We start from the raw sequence: 11317 nt of genomic DNA, 5'->3' as shown, positions 1-11317 counted from the left end.
TTTTGCCTGAGTCAGACCAACCTTTTCCTAAAGTCTTCTAAATTATCTCTGGTTGGAAGACTGTATCTCTCTGTCTCTTTGCAGGTTCTGTAGTTTCAGAATCCATCCAGTGGTTTGATTTAATGTTCTTTTTGAGGGAACAGAAGGAAAGCTCAGGCAGCTTGCTGCTTCCTCTCCACCATCTTGGCTCCACCCCCTCAAAGGTTAATTTTTAAATGAAAAAAATCAAAATAATTTTAGAGCTCAGGTTTTTCTCAGACTTCAAATACAAAAAAAAAAAAAAACAAATAACTTCTATGTTGTCTATTTACACCAAAATAACTCCCTCAACTCTTCCACAGAAACTACCCTGAAAGAACACAGAATTTGAGGGGTCTTTCCCAATTCAGCTGTAATAAATTTTATTATACAAGAGAGTTAATGTTTTCCCCAAGGTCCAGCCAATTATTTTTTTTTAATGGTGAGCTATAATTCTTCTATGAGATTTTTTTTTAGTATACTAGAGTGGGAAATATCTCTTTCAGTACAACTCACTTATACAACTACTTACCTGATATGCTTAATTTTCTCCATTTGACTTTAGAGAGTACACTTCATCATGCTCCAGCTACGTAAGCCCATCCCCCATCCCTGTGTGATGGCTATTGCTCATTTAGTTCTGACTTGAACCCTTAGTAAGATTCCAGGAGTAGCCAAAGAGGAAGCCACACTGAAGACAAATCACTTCTGGTTCATATCTCTTTCTTTTTTAAAAAAAAAAATTGTCTACAAATGTTTTCCCTCCTTTTTTATTGTTTTACTCACACATGAAAAATATATATCATAAATTACTATAAATGTTTAAAATAAAACTTGAACATATATTACATTTTATAATTATGCATAAGCAGTCAATTTTACATGTTTTCCAGTTTGTATTACCTCCAATATTATTTGGTAATAACTAATTTACTTCCATTTAAAAAAAGAACTAGCTGAATGCAACAGAAAAATAATCTTATGTTAAAATACTTAAACTCAGTGATCACCTTTAAAGCTTAATGTTTGCTTTCAGTTTTCCTGATTTTTTGGTAAATTATTGGTAAATTATTTGGTAAATTATTTTTATACTCTGAAGTGGGGTATTAGTGAAAATCCTTAGTTAATCTCAGTATGTAAATATAAACAACAATGAGTATCAAAAATTCCTATCGATTCTATAAACAATTATAATTATACATAATTATATTTTATGTATATATCATTATTATACATAATTATTATATATAATAGACAATGTTTATAATGCTTGACAGTATGCACACGCCTTAGAAGGAAGTCTAATTAGACTTCAAGAGTATATAAGAAAACCATTTTTTTGAATATTAATGAACTAAGCATCAGTATTACTATAAGATTTTTATATTTGCTTCATTGGTTATTACTAGTGTCATTATTAGAGGCTTCATTTTAGCTGTTATCCTCTAAAGACTACTAAATATATTGAAATTAAAGAAATCTCAGTAATTCATCAACGTATATAAAAATGAGAATATTCTGATATGCGTATTACTTTCTTTTTTCTTTCATTGCTTTTTTAAAGAGGGGCTATCCCTCCCATGTTGATTATACCTTCCAATGTTGATTATAATTTTGGGTTTTTAAAAATATTTTCAAATGGTGTTATGAAAAATCAGAAAGTCTACGTGAACTAACTTGTCATTGACATTAAATTAAAAATAATAAATATGTTTTACATTTTAAAATTATTTTCCCGTGTTCAACTATAATAAACATATTATATACTTGCTAAATTCATAATCTTTGCTAGGCATAATGGAGCTATAAATTAAATTAAATCCAAAAAGGATATATTAATTTTGTACTATATGCCAGACACTATAGAGATTCTAGCAACACAAACATATGTACAACAAATCTTTATTTGCTTGCATAGGGAGAATCAATACAAGTAAACACAAACAGTATACCAAATGCATAAAAAGTATTTAAGTAATTTGCAGGGTGGATAATGAAAATATTACAAACTCTGCTTTAAAAATAGTTTACTCTTTAATGGGGAGTATGACAGAAATAAATATGACTATGATGAAAGGGAGAAAATTTTAAAAATACTGAGTGGGATGAAGTTTTATCTTATATTCCCAGGAAAAGCATTGAATATAGCAGATACAAACTGCAAATGAATTACCTCTTCCTATCAATCACAGGAATATTTGGAAGAATAAAATTTTCTTCTCATTTTGTTAGCAAATGAATCCTCTTCTAATAATTTTTATTCTATTTTACTTGATAACATTTGGAGTACTTAAAGACAGGAATCCAATCTCTCCAAAATCACTCCTGATATGAGTTAAATATGTACACTTCCTTAAGTCTACATATGGCAAACATTTTAAACACTTCCCTATTCTTAGTTCCTTCTGATGTCGTTCAAAGCAATCTCCTTTATTCAGAAGGCTGTAGAATAGGGTACCTGAATTTAGCATTTTATTCGAGAGGTACAGCAGACCATGGTACTATCATCTCTTCATTCCTACAAGATGTACCTACATTAATGTAGGTAAAGGACACATTATTATTATTATAATTATTATTATTATTATTGCTTATCTTGTCATTTTAGATTGTAATTTGACATGTTTTGGGGATACTGGGAAAAATGTGGATATGCCACTTTTCCTACAACTATAAAGGTAATCTACTTCTGAGAAAAGTCTCTGCTAGTATGAAATCTTCTTGTTCTTGTTCTTGTTCTTGTTCTTCTTGTTCTTCTTGTTCTTGTTCTTGTTCTTGTTCTTGTTCTTGTTCTTGTTGTTCTTCTACTTTTGTGAGGCAATTGGGATTAAGTGACTTGCCCAGGGTCAAACAGCTAGTAAGTGTTAAGTGTCTGAGGCCGGATTTGAACTCAGGTACTCCTGACTCCAGGGCCAGTGCTCTATCCACTGCACCACCTAGCTGTCTCCTAGTATGGAATATTCTAAGTTAAAAAATAATTTAATCTCAGACATGCAGATTTGCAACACTGGAGCCATTATTGACACCTACCTTTCTTTATTGTAGTTTAAGTAAATTCAGTAATCAGTATGTACTATTATGTTGTGGATAAACTCTAAATTTGAATTCACTGGATAATATGGATAGAAATGAATTCCTCTAAAATCCAACGAGCAAAAGTTATCTGTAGAATCTGGAAGAAAGTGTTTAACCTTAGGATAATAGTTGTGTTATTATATTTTTTTTTTTTAATTTCTGTTGCCTGATGATGAAAAATCCATGGCTAAATCATGGATGGGTGATTTCTAATGCATTTCAATTACGCTTTCTTTGTAAATTCTATCAAAATTTGAAGAGATTATAGTCATGGGAAATTCTTTATCACTTTGAAAAGAGGTTCATATTTAAAAATACAAATACAATCAGTGGTATGTAGGAAAACTAGGAAAATTCAAATTTTGTTCATTTGCAAAGGGACCTCAGGTCCTTCTGAATCCAGGGCCAGTGTTTTATCCACTGTGCCACCTAGCTGCCCCACTTCTACCATATTTTAATCCTACCAAATTTATAATCTGCCAAGGTGATGGGGGAAAAGAAGTAAGCACTCAGATTCCTGACACAATTACTCCAAAAAAACTCCAAATACAACCATAAGACAACTCCTGGAGCAGCATATCCAAGAAAAGGATTGGATGAGACCATTTTTTAGCCAGAGACAGCTTAGAAGTTCAGCAGAAGTGAGCTTCTGTGCTGTGCTGGGAGTGGAGAACAAGCCCGCAATCTTGCTGACACAGATACAGTCCTGGGTAGGTGGTGCCAGAGAAATTTACACCAAGTCTCCAAGTAATCTGCAGAGCTGGTGTCTTTTGAAATTAATCTCATGGTCTGTTGAGAGTGCAGAAGAGCTGGCTGGGATTAGGGGGGAGAATACAGGGGTGTCTGTGGGAGATGAGGAGGAATTTGCCTGTGCTACCCCAGCAGGGAGCCAGGAAGAATTCTTGAGGGCAGCAACCAAGGTGGGGGAGGAGTGTAGGCTCATCAGAGCTAACAACCACAGCAAAAAAAAAAAAATGTTGCCTAGTTAATTAGTAAGTTGGGCTGGGATTATTTACAAACCAGAGCATAGTCCAGGAAAGAAAAAAATCTGCCCCTACTTAAGTCATACCACCTGGGACCCCCTGAAGCTTGGGACAGTACAGCCTGGGTGCAGAACTCCATTTTAAGAAGGAGTTAAAAGTAAAGTAAAAGATGGACAAGATGAGCAGGCAGAGAAGGATGTGAACTATAGAAAGTTTCTTTACTAACAAGGAAGATAAAGGTGCACCCTCAAAGCAGGATAGTGATATCAGGGCTCCAATATCCAAAGTGCCCAAGAAAAATGTGAATTGGTTTCAGGCCATAGAGGCACTCAAAAAAGGATTTGAAAATAAAGTAAGAGAGGTAGAGGAAAAAATGGAAAGAGTAATGAGAGTGATGTAGGAAAATCATGAAAAAAAAGTCAACAGCTTGAAAAGTCAAATGAAAAAGGAGCTACAAAAGCTCTCTGAAGAAAATAATTGCCTAAGAATTAGGATTGGACAAATAGAAGCTAGTGAATTTATGAGAAACCAGTACATAATAAAGCACATAAAATGAATAAAAAATAGTGGGCAATGTGAAATATCTTCTTGGAAAAACTGTTGACAAGGAAAATAGATCCAGGAGAGATAATGTTAAAATCATTGGACTACCTGAAAACCATGAACAAAATAAGAGTTTAGACATCATCTTCCAAGAAATTATCAGGGAAAATTGACCTGATATTCTAGAAACAGAAGGTAAAAGAGGAATTGATCAAATCCACTGATCACCTCCTGAAAGAGATCCCAAAAGGAAAACTTTCATGAATATTATAGCCAAATATGAGAGATCTGAGCACAAGGAGAAAATATTACAAGCAGCTTGAGAAAAAGAAAACAAATATTGTGGAGCTACAGGAAAGATAACACAAGATCTAGCAACATCTATGTAAAGGGCAAGAGGGCATGGAATATGAAATTGCAGAGGGCAAAGAAACCTGGACTACAGCCAAAAATCACCTACCCAGCAAAACTGTGTATAATTTTTCAGGCAAAAAAATGGGACTTCAATGAAAGAGGACTTTCAGACATTTGTGATGAAAAGACCTGAACTGAATAGAAGATTTGACTTTCACATACAGGACCCTAGAGAAGCATATAAAAGTAAATAGGAAAAAGAAATCATGAGAGATATTAAAAGATTAAACTGCTTACATTCCCACATGGGAATACTTCTTATTCACAAGCCCTTTCTCAGTATTAGTGCAGCTTAAAGAAATATACTTACACAGAGGGCACAGGTGGGAATTGCATATGAAGGCATGATATCTGTAAAGCATTTAATTTTGTTTATCCTTGTTTTTTTTTGTGGGGCAGGCAGGGTGGGGTGATTTATGACTTGGGCCGGATATGGGCTCAGTGTCTCCTGGGTCTAGGGCTGGTGCTTTGTACACTGTGTCAATTAGTTGACCCATGATAACATCTTCAAAATAAAGTTAAGGGGTAAGAGTAATGCACTGGAAGAAAGGGAAAGGTAGAAGTGGACTGGGGAAAAGTAGCTCACATAAAAGGAACAAGAAAAAGCTTATGGAGTACAGGTGAAGATGGGCAAGGAGCTAGAGAGTGAGTGAACCTTACTATAATTAGAATTGGCTCAGAGTAAATAACATACACACTCAAGTGGGTATCATAATTTATTTTGCCCTGAGGGAAAGTGGGAGAGGAAAGAGATGGGCAGGGGAGAGGTGAAGAAAGGAAGAACAGATTGGGGCAGGGGGCAGTAAAAAGCAAAATACTTTTGAGTATAGATAGGGTAAAGGAAGATAGAAAATAGAGTAAATATCAAGGGGAGGGAATAAGATGACGGCTATTACAGTTAGCAATAGTAACTGTGAAAGAAATGATGAGCAGAATGATATCAGAAGGACATATGAAAAATGAAAACCATCAACAAAGAACGAACTGATGGTATCTAAATACAGATTGAAGTATAATTTTATTTGTTAGCTCCTCTTTGCAAAATTATTTTGTCTATTTTATTTCACAACCTGACTAATGAGAAGATGTTTTGCACATTTATAACTTATATTGAATTGCTTGGTTTCATAAGGAGGGACAAGTAGGGAAGGAGGAAGAAAATTTAGAACACAAAGTTTTTAAAAATCAAGGTGTAAAGTAATGATGAGCAGGAGGAGTTCAGAGAAACCTGGAAGGACTTACGTGAACTGATGATGACTGAGAGAAGCAGAACTAGAAGAACATTTCACACAGTAACAGCAACATTGTGTGATGAACAATGGTGATAGACTTGGCTCTTTTCAGCAATGCGATGGTCCAAAATAATTTCAAAGAACTTCGTGATAGAAAATATTCTCAACATCCAGAAAAACAACTGTGGTTTATGAATTGAGCCATACTATTTCTACTTTTGGGCTATTTTTTTTCCTTCTTTTGTGAGGTTTTTCCCTTTTGCTCTGATTCTTCTTTCACAAGAAGATTTGTGAAACAGAAATATGTTTAATGTGATTGCACACATATATTCTATTTTAGCTTTCTGTCTTGGGGAGGAGGGAGGGATGGGAGGGTGGAAGAAAAATTTGGAACTAAAAATCCTATGAAAACAAATGTTGAAATCTATCATTATATGTAACTGGAAAATGATAAAAATACTGAACTATCAAAAAAGTAAAAAAAAAAATACCTGCTTGATTTTTTAAATATTTTATTCTAATTAGAAATTCTTTCTCTCTGATTTTACTTCCTAATATGGTAATAATGAAAAATTACAATTGACTTTCTTCTGATTCCTTTATATCCAGAGACATTGATATCATCTCAAATACACTTGTCAAATTACTATTTTGAAAATGTTTGGGGGCAGGGAAGCAGAGTCAAGAAAGCAGAGAAAAATCAGGGAATTTCCTGAGCTCTCCCAAATTCTGGTTTCTGGAGTGACAGAAAAAAAAATCATAGAGTGAAAAAAATTTGGATCCCAAGACAAGTTAGAAGGTGGGCAGGAAAGATCTGTCACACATGGGTGAGAATGGCACACAACACTGTCAGTATCACTGCAGGTCAGCAACAGGCTTCACTTCAGTAAGCCAGTTGTAGTACACAGCCTATGCAAAACAGTAGAATCCTTTGGGGCAACTCAGTCTTCAGACTGTAATGGGGTGGAACAACTGGTCAATAGGGGATCAAGGCTTCACTTTGCTGGCGTTGGATGCAGAACTTTGTTGCATTGCCTATACACAGATCTTGTTCACAGTCCTGATTTACAGTCCCTGTGTCAGGAAGAGAACCAAGACAGGAGAACTTATGGATTCAAGGAAGCAGAAACACTGGTTACACTTCCAAGGTAGAAAAGATTATTTATGGTGGCTTTCAGAACAGAGTACAGTTCAGAAGAATAGGTAACACACCTCTCTTTAGATCATACCACCTTAGAAGAAGTGAAAGCATATAGGCATATAGGCACCTTAGAATTAGTATTGAGAACAGTTGGGGACAAAAAAAACCACACACACACAAAAAAAAAACCTGAAGCTTTGGAAAGGGTGCTCTGCACCACAGGAGCAGAGCCAAAGTATTACATAAAATTTTAAATTGATAAATAGGCTAGGAAAATGGGCAAACAACAGAAAAAAAATCTGACCATAAAAAGTTGCTATGGTGAAAGGGAAGATCAAAACACAAGTACAGAAGACAACAATTATACACTGCTACATCAAAAAACCTCAAAGTAAAAAAAAAAGTGAATTAGTCTTATGCTCAAAATGATTTCCTATAAGAGCTCAAAAAGGTTTATAAAAATCAAACAAGAGAGATAGAAATTGAAGGGAAACCAATGAGAGTGGTATAAGAAAATTATTAAAAAATATTCTATAACTTGTTGAAGAAGGCACAAAATATTGATGAAAATAATATTTTAAAAAATAATAGGGAAAATGGTTGATGAGGCACAACAATTCACTGAAGAAATCTTTCAAAAGTAGAACAATGAAGAAAATACTTACTTAAAAATAGTATCAGAGGGGCATCTAGGTAGCACAGTGGATAAAGCACTGGCTCTGGATTCAGGAGGACCTGAGTTCCAATCCAGTTTCAGACACTTGACACTTACTACCTGTGTGACACTGGGCAAGTCACTTAACCCTTATTGCCTCACCAGAAAAAAAAATCAGGCAAATAAAACCATTCCATGAGACATTAGGGATCAATAAGACAAAATGAAAAGAATGGAAAAAAAAAAAACTTTGAGAAATACCTCATTGGATAAACAATTTGTATGGAAAATAGATTGAGAAGAGATAATTTAAGAATCATTGGACCATCTGGGGGGGCATCCAGGTGGTACAGTGGATAAAGCACTGGCCCTGGATTCAGGAGGACCTGAGTACAAAATCCAGTCTCAGACACTTGACTCTTACTAGCTGTATGACCCTGGGCAAGTCACTACTTAACCCTTATTGTCTTGCCAAAAAAAAAAAAAAAAGACAAAAAAAGAAAAGAAATGAAATGAATTATTGGACCATGTGAATATTATGATCAAAAAGCACCTAGTCATTATCTTTCAAGAAATAATGAAGTAAAAGTGCCAATTTATCCTAGAATAAGAGGGTAAAAAGTAAATTGAAAGACTCCACTGCTCACCTTCCAAAATGAAATCTCACAGGAATATTATAGCTAAAGTACAAAACTATTCTGTCAAAGAAAAAATACTGCAAACAGCCAGAAAAGAACAATTCATATACTGCGGAAACACAATCAGCATTACACATAATTTAACTCCTTCTTTATTTATAAAATGGAAGGCTGAAATATGATATTTTATGAGGCAAAGGATCTAGGATTATAATCTAGAAACACCTTCCTAGGAAAAACAAGCATAATCATAAATAATAATGAATGTTTTAGGAAATAGAGGACTTTCAACCATTCCTGATGAAAAGACCACAGCTTAATAGAATATTTATTTATTTATTTAAATTATTATTACTATTATTTCTTTGTGAGGCAAATGGCATTAACTGGCTTGCCCAGGGTCACACAGCTATTAAGTGTCAAATGCCTGAGTCCAGATTTGAACTCAGGTCCTCCTGAATGCAGGGCCAGTGCTCTACCCACTATGACACCTATCTGTCACTTAAGAGAATATTTAAACTTCAAAAACAAAATTCAAGAGAAATATAAAAAGCTAAACAGGAAAGAGGAATCATATAAGATTTAATTTGGTTAAACAGTTTGTCATACATGGTAAGATAATAGTCATAATTTCTAAGATAGTTTTTTATTTAACTACGGAAGTTTAGAATAATTTAGATAAACATTTACATAAACAGAGGGCATGTGTATGTTGGCTGTGTGTAATAATATACAATAATAAAATAAAATAAAATAAAATAAAATAAAATAAAATAAAGCATTGACAAAGAAGAATGAACTGGAATTAGGGGAAAGGGAGAGGTAGAATGGAATAAAAGATCTCATATCAAAAGCATGAAAGAGTTTTTATATAGAGGGGAAGATGGAAGATTTGGCTGTTTTTCAGGATTTCTAATTTAGTATTTAATTGGGAATTTTAATTTGTTCTTTTTCTAGCTTTTTTAGTTGCATGCTCAATTCATTTATCTCCCCTTTCTCTTTTTTATTGATTTAAGCAGTCAGAGATATAAAAATTTCCCTAACACCTGCTTTGCCTGTATCCCATAGGTTTCAGTATGTTGTCTCAGTATTGTCATTCTCATGGGTGAAATTATTTACTGTTTTTATGATTTGTTATTTAACCCACTCATTCTTTAGGAGCAGATTATTTAGTTTCCAAATAATTTTCAGTATACCTTTCCATGGCTCTTTATTACATATAATTTTTATTGTATCATGATATTAGAAGGGTGCATTTACTATAGCTGCCTTTCTACATTTGATTATGTGTGTGTGTGGGGGGGGTTGCCCTATTACATGGTCAATTTTTGAATAAGTGCCATGTACCACTGAGAAAAAGATATATTCCTTTCTATCCCCAGTCAATTTTCTCCATATATCTATCATATCTGGCTTTTCTAACACTCTATTCATCTCTATAACTTCTTTCTTATTCCTTGTGGTTAGATTACTCTAATTCTGAAAGGGCAATGTTCAGATCTCCCACTAGTTTAGTTTTGCTGTCTATTTCCTCTTGTAACTCATTTAACTGCTCACCTAAGAATTTGGATGCTATACCACTTGGTGCATACAAGTCAGTTTCAAGCTTCTTAACACTCTCAGCTGCCCCAGTCTCAGCTGTGTCAAGCTGCAGCTGTGTTGAGCTGCCTCCCTGAGCAGAGCTGTGCTGAGCCAAACAGTGTTGAGCTGCCCTCCCCTTTCATCCAGGTGACACAGACCTTTCCTGAAGTTTCCTAAATTATCTCAAGTAGGAGCATAGTGTCTCTCTGTCTTTTTGTAAGTTCTCTAGTTTCAGATTCTGTTTAGAGACTTGATTTAATGTTGTTTGGGGGAAAACATGGAAAAGCTCAGGCAACTTCCTGGCTTCTCTCAACCATCTTGGCTCTACCCCAAGAACTTCATGGCATATTTTAAATAGATAACCATTTTTCTTTATGAGAATAGGATACTCTCTGTGTTTTCTAATCTGTGAAATGGAGATAGCAGTTGCATTTCATACATAAGAAGGTTCTTATAGATTAAAACTTTTTTCTACCTTTTAAGCGTAAAGTGTAAATGCTTTCAAGTTCCTATTCTTGCCACACAAAAAATATTTACTTTTGCCCCATTACCCAATTTTCTGCTTCTGAGTATTATATGCAGTGTGGATAAGAGCTAAAAAGAGTGGAATATTTTTTCCTTTCATTTTATTTTATTTCTGCCTTTGTTTCTAATTTTCCGGCATTTTATATGTCCTATTCACAACCTGAGATATTGCTAGCTTAACTATTTAAATTCATTGTTTTTTATCACCCCATCATCATTGCCACTACACAAACACAGAACTTTGCCTCTGTTTTCCCATAGCCTACACTCCTACCTAAATATACATATATAAACATACTCACCACACTCATCAAGCTGAAAATCTCATTTCAGATGGTATTTTGTCAATAATTTAAAGTTGTTTTTCTTATCCTCTTCCTCCCAAATTATTTGCAATTTTTTAATTATTATCTCAATGCTATTTATGCTATTTCTTCATTTTACATTGCTATAGCATTGTGTACTCTATGGAGAAAACAGTGCAACATACGACTATAGAAATAATATGAACA

At 34.2% G+C, this 11317-nt stretch overlaps 1 pseudogene; it reads left to right on the top strand.

The window, feature by feature from the left end:
* Positions 1 to 3689: 3689 nt before the first annotated feature.
* LOC122747729 overlaps positions 3690 to 11317 on the top strand; it is a 77217-nt pseudogene continuing 69589 nt past the window's right edge.

Source organism: Dromiciops gliroides, chromosome 3 (genome assembly GCF_019393635.1).
Source record: "Dromiciops gliroides isolate mDroGli1 chromosome 3, mDroGli1.pri, whole genome shotgun sequence".
NCBI classification, from domain to species: Eukaryota; Metazoa; Chordata; class Mammalia; order Microbiotheria; family Microbiotheriidae; genus Dromiciops; species Dromiciops gliroides.
This window is presented reverse-complemented; position numbering and strand designations above follow the sequence as displayed.